This window comes from Pseudophryne corroboree, chromosome 2, assembly GCF_028390025.1.
Source record: "Pseudophryne corroboree isolate aPseCor3 chromosome 2, aPseCor3.hap2, whole genome shotgun sequence".
NCBI lineage: Eukaryota > Metazoa > Chordata > Amphibia > Anura > Myobatrachidae > Pseudophryne > Pseudophryne corroboree.
This window is the reverse complement of record NC_086445.1, coordinates 1,035,286,684-1,035,299,569: the sequence shown is the minus strand read 5'-3', so window position 1 is coordinate 1,035,299,569 and position 12,886 is coordinate 1,035,286,684. Positions and strand designations below refer to the sequence as shown.

General features: G+C 38.0%; 1 long non-coding RNA gene across 1 annotated transcript; it reads right to left on the bottom strand.

The window, feature by feature from the left end:
• Positions 1-2,250: 2,250 nt before the first annotated feature.
• On the bottom strand, positions 2,251-7,589 carry LOC135050341 (uncharacterized). Its single transcript, XR_010241603.1, has 6 exons — positions 7,458-7,589; positions 7,264-7,330; positions 6,306-6,385; positions 3,790-3,882; positions 2,868-3,017; positions 2,251-2,340 (listed from the first exon to the last, which is right to left on the bottom strand). It is a non-coding gene; the product is annotated as an uncharacterized LOC135050341 (long non-coding RNA).
• Positions 7,590-12,886: the final 5,297 nt, after the last annotated feature.

Genomic DNA, 12,886 nt, shown 5'->3' with positions numbered 1-12,886 from the left:
GATGATACTTCCTTTGTGGCCGAACCATCAATGCTGAAACATTCGGCAAGAGTGGATGATCATTCCACGGCGGACCAAACATCAATGATGCAAGAATATTCTTCTGTGGTTCAAAGTTCCACTACGGTAGAGACTTCCACGGTAAATGAAACATCCATGAGGCAAGAACAATCAACAATGGATGATCCTTTCATGGAGGAAGAAAATTCAACCATGCTAAACCCTTTAATGTTAGATAAAGGTATTTATTTTGATCAATATAATTAAAATGTACTATCATTGATATTCAATATGGTTAAAAACTATGTTTAAGATTAATGGTATTTATCTATTATGTTTTAAGCCATAGAAAGCAACATGGTGACTGCCACACAGACACAGGATAACATTAATGAGGAGCCTGTATTGCACAGCCAGAAAAGTAATATTGATACAGAAGATACCAACCAGGTGGAATTGAATGCAGAGATTGCACATTCTAGTGTAATTGACCATGGTCTTCAAGACCAATTCCTGGACTCTACAAATCAAGGTAAATTTTTTTAATGTATAAAACATAGATTTTAATGAGATCCACTATCATTAATAGATACTGGTTTTTTTATAACTTGATTTTTTGGTTCTTCTAACTATACTTAATAAATTGTCTGTAAATTGATGTATTAACTGTACCTAGAACTTTTTATACACACAGAATGTGACGTTAGCAGATCACAAACCATTAGCCAACAGGATTCTTTAAAGGAAACCATGCAGCTAATTGAGAGGAATAGAAATGAAGAAATGAAAAAAATTGAACATCAAATAAATCAGCTGAATAATAATATACAGATTCTCAACACAACACAAAGACAACAGAATCAAGCACTTGTCACTCTTGCAAATTTTTACGATCATCACAGAATGTGGCAGCAATCAACTACCAACAGATGCAGCACAGTATAAATCAAATGCTAGCATGGCAGTATGAGACTATTACCATCACACGCATGATTTCCACTTTCATGCAACTGTTGACAGAAGAAAGACAAAGAATGTCCAGATCAGATAATCCTTCTTGTATATCCAATGCTACAGCAGGAACCTTTGTATCCAGCTGTACACGTGGAGACTATGTAACAAGCTCTACACACAGAGAGTATGCAACGAGCGCTGCACCTGGAACCTATCTATACACCACTTTACCAGGAGAATCTGTATCCACCCCTGCAGCAGGAACAGATGTATCCACCACTTTACCAGGACCCTATGTATCCACCACTGCAACAGTAACCTATGTATCCACCACTTTACCAGTATACTCTGTATCCACTGCTGCAGCAAGTACCAATGTTTCCACCACTTTAACAGGACCATATGCATCCTACACTTTACCAGGACCCTATGTATCCACCACTGCAGCAGGACCCTATCTATCCACTACTTTAACAGGACCCTATGTATCCTCGACATTATCAGAACCCTATGTATCCATCCCTGCACCAAGACCCTATGTATCCACTACTTTAACAGGACCCTATGTATCCTCGACATTATCAGGACCCTATGTATCCATACGTGAAACAGGACCCTGTGTATCCTCCACTTTTGCAGGACCCTATGCATCCATCCCTGCACCAAGACCCTATGTATCCACCACTGCAACAGAACCCTATGTATGCACGACTGTAACAGGACACTATGTATCCTCAACTTTAGCAGAACCCTATGTATCCATCCCTGCATCAAGACCCTATGTATCCACTACTTTTACAGGACCCTATGTATCCTCCACTTCAGCAGGACCCTATGTATCCACCACTGCAACAGAACCCTCTGTATCCACGACTATAACAGGACACTATGTATCCTCAATTTTAGCAGAACCCTATGTATCCATCCCTGCATCAAGACCCTATGTATCCACTACTTTTACAGGACCCTATGTATCCTCCACTTCAGCAGGACCCTATGTATCCACCACTGCAACAGAACCCTCTGTATCCACGACTGTAACAGGACACTATGTATCCTCAATTTTAGCAGAACCCTATGTATCCATCCCTGCATCAAGACCCTATGTATCCACTACTTTTACAGGACCCTATGTATCCTCCACTTTATCAGGACCCTATGTATACAACAACTTACATGGAGACTATGTATCCACTGCTTATAGAGGCCTCAATGTATCCACCACTGCACCAGGGCCCTATTTATTGAAGCCAAAACCAGGACACTCAGAATCCACTACTGGACAAATTGCCTCAGAATCCACCGCTGACTCAGGACCCTCAGAATCCACCGCTGCAACAGGAAAGTATAAATCCACCGCTGCACCTGTACCCTCTGAATACAGCCCTGAAAACACAAATTTGAGAAGCATAGCTGTAGCATCAGAAGTGCATTCAAGATTGCAATTGGCTTATCGACCTAGCTCAAGCTATGATGAGAATATGGATCTTCGAGTCAGATTAGAGCGTGCAAATATTCAAATTCAACATTGGAAGAGACAGGAAGCTAACGATGAGGATGAAGCTTAAATATTAAAGGTAATTAATAAATGTATATAGATTGCATTATCAGATAACTAAATATGGTGAGACATATGTGCTATGCTTTTTTTGAAAAACGTAACATAAAAAATGTGTTTCCTCAAGATAACAAATGTGCCCTACTCAACGATCATCATCCTGCACTTAAAAAATCCTACATATAACACTAACATTTATTATTTTTAATTAGTTTTAGCCATAGGCTTCTTATTCAAATTGTGAGTTTGAATCACCAAACTCAATAGGAAACTAAGTTAATCCTACATTGATTTTCTATTGTAATTTTGTGTATGGTTTGTAAATTTTTCAAAAAAAAAACATCATTTGATTTACTTTGGATACAGTCTTAGCAGAGTGTTATAGGCTACAAGTTTAGACATCACAAGAGTGGAGTATAAGCAAAATGCTGGCATGTAGCATACAAATATCTTTGTTTTATGTAGAGGACCAGAGCTCTGGAAACACACATGTAGACAAAGTTGCCTGAAATATAAAAGGAAAACAAATAAAAAAAGAGTAAAGACATAAGGAAGAAGAGTGTTAAACAGGATATAATAAACTTTTAAATATATGTAGATATTTTCAAGTTATTTGGACAGAAATCTGTCCCTGAAGAAGGGGATTTTTAACAAAACATGTAGGCAATAAAGGGACACTTTTTGCATCATTGAATACGGCAGTGTGAGTGCAGCCGATTACCTTTCATCTACATAGTCATCTTATGCCAAGCTGACGAGGAGGTCACTGCAGCATATTGTATTTATTGTTTGGAGCACAGTACAAACTGACACTATATATATATATATATATATATATATATATATATATATATACATACATCAAACATCGGCACCGCAGACTAATAAATTAAACTCAGACATACGGCATTGCTTTGTCCAAGAAATGCATTCTTTCAGAATGTATTTTATTAGTCAGTAGTGCTTCCATTGAATGGTGATTTTTGCAATATTTTGGGGTTGTTTGGACATGATAATTTTGTCTGTGCCGTGAAACATAATTTATGATGGAACCCATTACTATAGTGCTTGTATATCTTTAACTTAACCATTGCTAATACAAATGATGGAAAAATCTTCGGTGCACTACTGATCTAGAGTCACAATGAGAAATATATATTGTAATATTTTATTATAATTAGGGTTGTTACCTTTAAACCTTGCATTTCTTTTAAAATGAAGACTACAGTTAAAGATAAGGTGGACAAAAGTATGGAAATTAACTTTCAAGAACTTACCTGTTTTACTTCATTTTTAGATATGTCACAAACGGTCTTGCGAGCCAGGGTGAAGGAACTGAAGACAGAGGGATACAGAGTCATCCATGTGTCCTGTTTGAAAAGACAAATCGATAATAGGAATATACTTTCTGAGATACTTCAAGTCGTGCATTCCTGAAAATGTTCTAAATTTATTTTGTTTTGTTTTGGTTTGTTCATGTTGGTGGGGTTCACATACTAATATGTTCAAGATAAAAATAGAGAAAATATATGTACAGACACATATTCCATATTACAGTGATTGTTCATGCATATATATATAATTTATATTCTAATAATATCCCAAAAAAATTATTGCAAGTTTTGTATTGTTAATAATTTGCATTTGCTTAACAATGCATTTATATATTCAAAAAATATATACAAAAGATTTGCGCTCTAAAATACACACACTATATGTAGTTGGATTCAGGCGGCTGCTCACCAGTTGTGGGCGGGCTGCCCCAACAATGGATCAAAGTGAGTGTGAAAAAAGAAAGAGTGGGAGCGCAGAATGAATCCAATATATTGTTTTATTTAAAATATTAATATGTCATCCACATAAAAATGCAGTACATGAACTAGCCTCAGAAAAAACAATTGATATTATATAAATGTAAACGAGACTGCCATATCTCCTGAACAAATATGAATAAAAAACCTTTAATAAACCCTAGTTAGGGCTGCATTAATGCTTCATGAAAATCAGCCGTGCGTCCACGAGCTGAAATGATTGTAAAAAGGAGACTGCTAAAAAGTGCCTCTGTTATAAGTCACTGTCCTCCTTATACACAATAGAATCTCATTGGTAGAGAGTGTCCCAGTACTGGACTTGCGGACAACCGTGCTGTAGTATTCTGTGGCAAATGGATAGTGATGGTCAAATTCTATTTGTGGTATATCACCTGATGTAGAAGCCTCTCCGTCAAAGGCGCTGTACTGAGCCGGGTTTGCTGGGGCTCTGTGCAGTGAACGTACAGCTGGTCTCGTCACCGGTGTACCATCCAGATGAACACGGTAGTTTAATTCTGCTGAAGGATGCTGTACCAGTCTGGATATGCAACAGTGTAAAAATACTGGAGCAGCAGATTCTCCGTCCGCTGGTGTAAAAATCCGTATTAATTGCGGCTACGGTCCACTCGATGCATGCGGCTCACAGGGTGTCAGGAGAATATAGCAGTCCAAATGAGGTCCTTCAAAGGAGTACCTTTGAAATGAAATAAAATTCATTTCCTTCTGATGAAACGGCCAGCGTTGTGGGACGAGAAACGCGTTAAGGTACTCCTTTGAAGTACCTCATTTGGACTGCTATATTCTCTTAACACCCTGTGACCCGCATGCATCCAGTGGACCGTAGCCGCAATTAATACAGATTTTTCCACCAGCGGACGGAGAATCTGCTGCTCCAGTATTTTTACACTGTTGCATATCCAGACTGGTACAGCATCCTTCAGCAGAATTAAACTACCGTGTTCATCTGGATGGTACACCGGTGACGAGACCAGCTGTACGTTCACTGCACAGAGCCCCAGCAAACCCGGCTCAGTACAGCGCCTTTGACGGAGAGGCTTCTACATCAGGTGATATACCACAAATAGAATTTGACCATCACTATCCATTTGCCACATAATACTACAGCACGGTTGTCCGCAAGTCCAGTACTGGGACACTCTCTACCAATGAGATTCTATTGTGTATAAGGAGGACAGTGACTTATAACAGAGGCACTTTTTAGCAGTCTCCTTTTTACAATCATTTCAGCTCGTGGACGCACGGCTGATTTTCATGAAGCATTAATGCAGCCCTAACTAGGGTTTATTAAAGGATTTTTATTCATATTTGTTCAGGAGATATGGCAGTCTCGTTTACATTTATATAATATCAATTGTTTTTTCTTAGGCTAGTTCATGTACTGCATTTTTATGTGGATGACATATTAATATTTTAAATAAAATAATATATTGGATTCATTCTGCGCTCCCACTATTTATATATTCTAATTGTATTTGCAATAATATTTGAATAGATTACCAATCGGAACATATTTGTGTGTTTAATGTACACATTACACAAATTTGCTTCCAAACTCGCAAAATAGTAAATTTTTAATATTGATATATAAAAAATTGGAATTGGAAATTAAAATTATGAAGGTAAGGATGGGATCAGATTAGCAAATATATATGGTTCTTTGATGGCGTAAACCATCTAGCCAATTGACGCTATCATCATTTCCCATGTTTCCCTCAAAGACATACACGCGTATGTATTTCCCACATATTGCGTCATTTAAGTTTTAGGGTGCTGTAAGTATGAGGAATAATAATAAAAACAATAAGCTAACATAGTATTTTCAATGAATAAAACTTTTATTTTCTAAAGGGTGAACTTTGAACAGGTTAACATATTATAACTGGTAATAGATTTATAAATAAATCTTGAAAAAAATATATTGTATATGTTTCTATAATAAAGATTAATAAGAATAATATCACCGCATCAGATTATGTTATGTAGGATCAAGATGGTTTTCATATTCTTTGTTGTGGATTCATTGTGGATCAAGTTTCTTTTCCTGTATTGAAAAAAAAATAGTCATACACTGTGTGCACAAACAATGATGATTCAATAAAAAAATTTAAAAAAGGAATTTTTTTTACGTGTTTTCTATATAATAATATAAAAACAAAAAAAAAATTTTTTTTCATATTTGTTAATCTAAGAGTAATTTTTTTTTAGTTTACATTAAGGGTAAAAATCTGTCAACTTTAATACCCAAACATTGAGAGATATTACACAGTTTTATTAGTATTGTATAATTTTATTATTGTACTATATTTTGGTAAATATACACAGTTTCTGAAGAAGATGTGGAAATACTATTGCCATCCTAATCTGACAGTGTTTATATTAATGATGGATAAAAATTACGAACATTTGATTTTGGTTATTGTTTAAAATAATTCAATAGGAAAATGTTAAATATATTGCTGTCATAACAATATAGTTAAATATGATATTTTTTCAAATAAATATATTCAGTTGAATAATATTTTATTGTTATGTAATATTAACAATAGAGAGTGGATCCATACTAGGCATTTCCAAAGTTAGAGATATGGTCCTGTGTAGTAATATATATATTAGTGTATAGGTAAAGCAAATATGTTCATTTTAGATATGTTAATATTTTTAAAGGTACATGATTCCAGGATTCATGTTAGAAGTACAATTTAGTTTAGAATTATAATTAAATAAAAAAAAAGGAATGAATCTAAAAATGAAGATATGGATATCAGACATTTCAAAGGTCATAACAGTTAACAAGATTATGTAAGAAATAAATTAAAAATATTATTTAATGTATGTAATATGTTTTGTTAAGAGCTGATTAAAGTACGTAAACAGGCTAAATATAAAAATGATAAAAACTGTTTCAATAGGTATAGTTACCGCAAAACCAAATAATGAGGAGTCCTAATCAGCGGATTGCAGTTGATTGGAAGGGCAAACAAGATAACTAGTTTAGGTGAAAAAAAAATATAATTAACAATGTCAAGATTAAACTATTACATTAGAACAGATGATTAAGGTACATAAATAGAAGACAAATTATCTACATCAAATTGTTTTAAAATGCATATTACCTGGAAAGTAATAAGGAGAAAAAATCTTCTTTGGCTTGCAGATGATGATTGGGAGGTCAGAACAGTAAACTAATTTAAAAAAATTGAGTAAATATATTAGCAATGCAGAAAAGTTAGCAAATGTTTAGAATAGTTGATATGCACTTTGAAATTGTATACAATTTAGAGAGCAATATTAAGGGGGGTACTCATGGAGAGATCCATGGCTAAAATCTAATCAATCTGACTAGATTGATTAGATTTTCTGCACATATCACTCGTGTGTAGCCCCCTCTGCGATAGCGATGCGCGGTGACGAACATCGCTATCGCTGCTGCTAGATTGAGCCTGCATGCAGACCATTACAGTTACATCAATTTAGAGTTAGTGTCTACTATACTATATTGACATTTGTGTGCTAATAAATTCTTTATAATTTAAAAAAATAATCAAATTTAAGGGAAGGGGGTATTGCTTGTTTGAGAAATGAGGTGTAACAATGTAAGATTGTTATTAACCAATCATAATATTTAGTATGTTACATGCACAAGAAAACATTAATAATTTAATTAATACCTATCACTGTTTTGCATTTTTACAGTTTATACATAAATTAGAATTTATCTCATTGTGTTAAAAACAGTTATTTCATAAGGATAAGGCCAGGATAACACAGCATGTGTCTAAATGAGTTATGGAACCACAGCATACTGCATGCCTTTAAACTTTTTTTTTATTATAGTGATGCCAACACTGTGGCAGTGCATGCTGGGTAGTTTAGTTACACAGAAGTTGGTGAGACAAAGGTTGCCTAACCATTACCTAGTCCATGGTTTCCTTCGGCATTTTAAATACACCTCCCAGCAAGCATGGACAACATGTTTAAATATAATAAAAGCAAACCTGTGAGAGTGCATGCTGGGATGTTTATTTCAACAGCAAATGGAGAACCACAGCATGTACACCATGAATTAGGCAAATAAAAAAATCTAACCGTTGCAGTAAAAATAGGATTTCAAAAATGGTGCAACCAAATATATATATATATTTGTTTTGATATAGAAAATATTGTAAATCTGTTTGATAAACAATATAATTGTTTTAATTGAAGAATATTAATAAAATTTATGTTAAAATTAATGAAGGGAAACTTTATGAAAAACATTACATGGGTACAACTGTGCTAAACTGAAATGGGAAACCATTATATTTTAAATCTTTAAAATATAGCTAGAGATTTTTGATTGATGTATATTTTAGAATGGAAAACATAATGTAGAAAATACTTGAATAATAGTTAATTTCTATAATTATAAAAATTCTACTTACCAGTAATGATAGCACCCGAAAATTCAATATGTGAAAAGTGGTTTTTTTTTTATGGTATTTTAAATGATTGAAAGTCAACTAATGAAAAATAAACCATAGAAAATATGAAACTTAACTTTAAAATGAAAAAATAACTATGTTTAGAATTAGTTTTAAAGTTACTCCAACTTGAGATGGAAGGCAATGGCATTTAGAAATTCCATCAAATCTATGAAACCAAGTTGGGCAAAACATTTCTGTAGTGCATCTTCTCGAGCAGTATTTTCACGTTTGGTTGGTGTTCGGGCAACATTAAAGGTTACTTTTTCAATGAGCTTGGTGGTCATTTGTTGCTCCTTGTGAAGATAGGAGATAAGTTTGTAGACTCCAAACTTTTTCTCTCCCAGGAGAATATTCCATCTCCTGTGCCATCCTTCCAACTTATTTTGGGTCCTTGGAATCCCACCAACCATATTGTCATGCACTGACCACATGCATGGTGGAAACAGTGGGGGACATCTGTTTTGACTTCTGGTTCGTTCTCTAAGCCGCCCCAATATATATGTCTCCTCAAAATAAGTTACTAATGTAGCAGCATTAGGAGGCATTTCTGATTTTAATTGTTCAAATGCAGCAGGGATTTCGTCTGCTGGGAGGAAGGAAAGTGCCTGAAGGTTCCTAAGTTTCATAGCAAAAGCATGATCACGTCCATATTGTACAGATAAGCCACATGATTGAATTTTTCGCCAAATATTTTGACCTAAATGAAACAAGCAACACTTATGTGTGCTACTCGGAAAAACTTGTTTAGCTGCTTGTATTGCAGCATTCTCAAAATCTGTCAAAATGTAAAGAGGAGAAAATAGAATATCATATTCCTGTGCATAATCCTGTAGGTCTTCTAAAAAACGGATATAACAAACCTCACTTTTGCTACTAAGCAATCCATAGACCAGTGGGACGAAGCGTTGCGTACTGTCATCTGTGCCAACCATAGCATGAATTGAGTATATTTGTCTAAATAGGGTTGGACACGTTTTGAAAGTGCCATCCATTACCCAATACGGTGCCTCATGAAGCTTCCGCAAGTTAGCTTCTGTACTGAATAATAGTGTCCTTTCGTTGTGGAAAGTACTGTCCTTTCCAAGAAATTTTATCCCATCAATGTATTCCAAATTATGTGGGATATCAATATCATCGAGTGTGGTTGGCTCAGGTGGGCAATCCGCTCTCCTTACCCTTTTCACAAGTTTACGGAGGGATTCACTGTTAGGAAGACAGGCAGCACTAGTAGACGGCATTTGGGCAGTAACCGCTTGAATTATTACAGATGGTGGATCATTGGTATCCCTTGCACGTTGCTTTATTGATGCCTTGGCAATGGCAACATCTGTTTTTTCAGCCTTCGGAGTATGAGTATGTTCTCCATGAGTATTAAGTTGGTGCTGTCCTGCAACAATGGTCGTCTTTGCAAAACATGAACAAGGGCCGGTCTTCCTCTCTGTGCAGTGCCAATAGACGACATCACCACGCTGCTTGTTTTTTGCCAAAAGATATCCGTCTATGTTTAAGAGCATTCCTCTTGTAGAAGGAACCAAACGACATGAAGGTTCATCAGCCATAGTTGAAATACGAATGAGTACTTGATCAGAAGGCTGGATGAATGTCGATTATGTAGACCTGAGCTAAGAGTAACTCTTTATAGCATTTTGAAGAGGGAGGAGAGTTAAAATATATTCAAATGTAACCAATGGCCAAAACTTTAAATTTAAATAAGTGGGAGGGTTAAAATTAACAAATATTTTTTAAGGGTAAAACGTTGGGATATTGATTGGATTTAAATAAAAAACTTTTATTAGGATACATACCTATACTAGTATAAAATATAAAAAATGTATACTTAGAGAGGTTTGTCAATAATATATGGAGAGTGCCGTCATACGATTGTTCATGGTCCGGAATGAGACTTGTAGCGACACGCAATAGAAATAACTTTGTAGGTGCCAGAGTCTCATTAGAGGCACATAAAGGGGTACAGGGGGAGGTATGAGAAGAATGGGAGTGTACGTCCAGAAATAGAGGGGTGCGCAGGGATGGGTGGGGGGGGGGGGATAGTGTACCATGCAGGGAATGATTGGCGGCAGTGGGTAAAGGCTTGTGGGAGATTGGCGGGCAGCCTTGGACTTGTAGTTCCATGCTTTAGAGGAGGGTATTTGATTTGGAAATTAGCGGAGGAAGCTTTTCATTTTGGATGGATTGGGGGGGGTGTAAATTTGGGAAGGGTGATGACTTCAATGAGGGTGCATAGAATAGTCTGGGGGGGGGTTTTATTATTTGGAGTTTGAAAACAACACGCACCCAACATGTTCTTGGGTGCGTGATCATTCAAAGGTTTTGACAGGAGAGACATGGGGTCTGGAGGAGACAATAAGATAAGTGGTGAACTTTATGTGACTCGGATTAGTATGGTGTTTGTATGTAAGAGACTTGGAGTCTACAGATAGGGGTGTAAGGGAGACATAAACATGATTTAATTTGTTTAGTATGGGTGCGCAGGGAGGGGGGGGGGGGGATAGTGTACCATGCAGGGAATGATTGACGGCAGTGGGTAAAGGCTTGTGGGAGCTTGGCGGTCAGCCTTGGACTTGTAGTTCCAGGCATAAGAGGAGAGTCGGGCGGCTGAAGCTATTAACGGGGGTAGCGTCTAATGCAAGACGCCTGATGGGGTGGGCAGGGATGGGGGGGGGGATAGTGTACCATGCAGGGAATAATTGACGGCAGTGGGTAAAGGCTTGTGGGAGCTTGGCGGTCAGCCTTGGACTTGTAGTTCCAGGCATAAGAGGCTTGTGGGAGCTTGGCGGTCAGCCTTGTACTTGTAGTTCCAGGCATAAGAGGCTTGTGGGAGCTTGGCGGTCAGCCTTGTACTTGTAGTTCCAGGCATAAGAGGCTTGTGGGAGCTTGGCGGTCAGCCTTGGACTTGTATTTCCAGGCATAAGAGGAGAGTCGGGCGGCTGAAGCTATTAACGGGGGTAGCGTCTAATGCAAGACGCCTGATGGGGTGCAGGGGGGTGGGGTGTGAAGAGAACACATAGGAGTGTACGTCCAGAAATAGAGGGGTGCGCAGGGATGGGGGGGGGGGGGGGGATAGTGTACCATGCAGGGAATGATTGACGGCAGTGGGTAAAGGCTTGTGGGAGATTGTCGGGCAGCCTTGTACTTGTAGTTCCACGCATAAGAGGAAAGTCGGGCGGCTGAATCTATTAGCGGGGTAGCGTCTGATGCAAGACGCCTGATGGGGTGCGCAGGGATGGGGGGGGCTAGTGTACCATGCAGGGAATAATTGACGGCAGTGGGTAAAGGCTTGTGGGAGCTTGGCGGTCAGCCTTGGACTTGTAGTTCCAGGCATAAGAGGAGAGTCGGGCGGCTGAAGCTATTAACGGGGGTAGCGTCTAATGCAAGACGCCTGATGGGGTGCAGGGGGGTGGGGTGTGAAGAGAACACATAGGAGTGTACGTCCAAAAATAGAGGGGTGCGCAGGGATGGGGGGGGGGGGGGGGATAGTGTACCATGCAGGGAATGATTGGCGGCAGTGGGTAAAGGCTTGTGGGAGATTGGCGGGCAGCCTTGGACTTGTAGTTCCATGCTTTAGAGGAGGGTATTTGATTTGGAAATTAGCGGAGGAAGCTTTTCATTTTGGATGGATTGGGGGGGGTGTAAATTTGGGAAGGGTGATGACTTCAATGAGGGTGCATAGAATAGTCTGGGGGGGGGTTTTATTATTTGGAGTTTGAAAACAACACGCACCCAACATGTTCTTGGGTGCGTGATCATTCAAAGGTTTTGACAGGAGAGACATGGGGTCTGGAGGAGACAATAAGATAAGTGGTGAACTTTATGTGACTCGGATTAGTATGGTGTTTGTATGTAAGAGACTTGGAGTCTACAGATAGGGGTGTAAGGGAGACATAAACATGATTTAATTTGTTTAGTATGGGTGCGCAGGGAGGGGGGGGGGGGGGATAGTGTACCATGCAGGGAATGATTGACGGCAGTGGGTAAAGGCTTGTGGGAGCTTGGCGGTCAGCCTTGGACTTGTAGTTCCAGGCATAAGAGGAGAGTCGGGCGGCTGAAGCTATTAACGG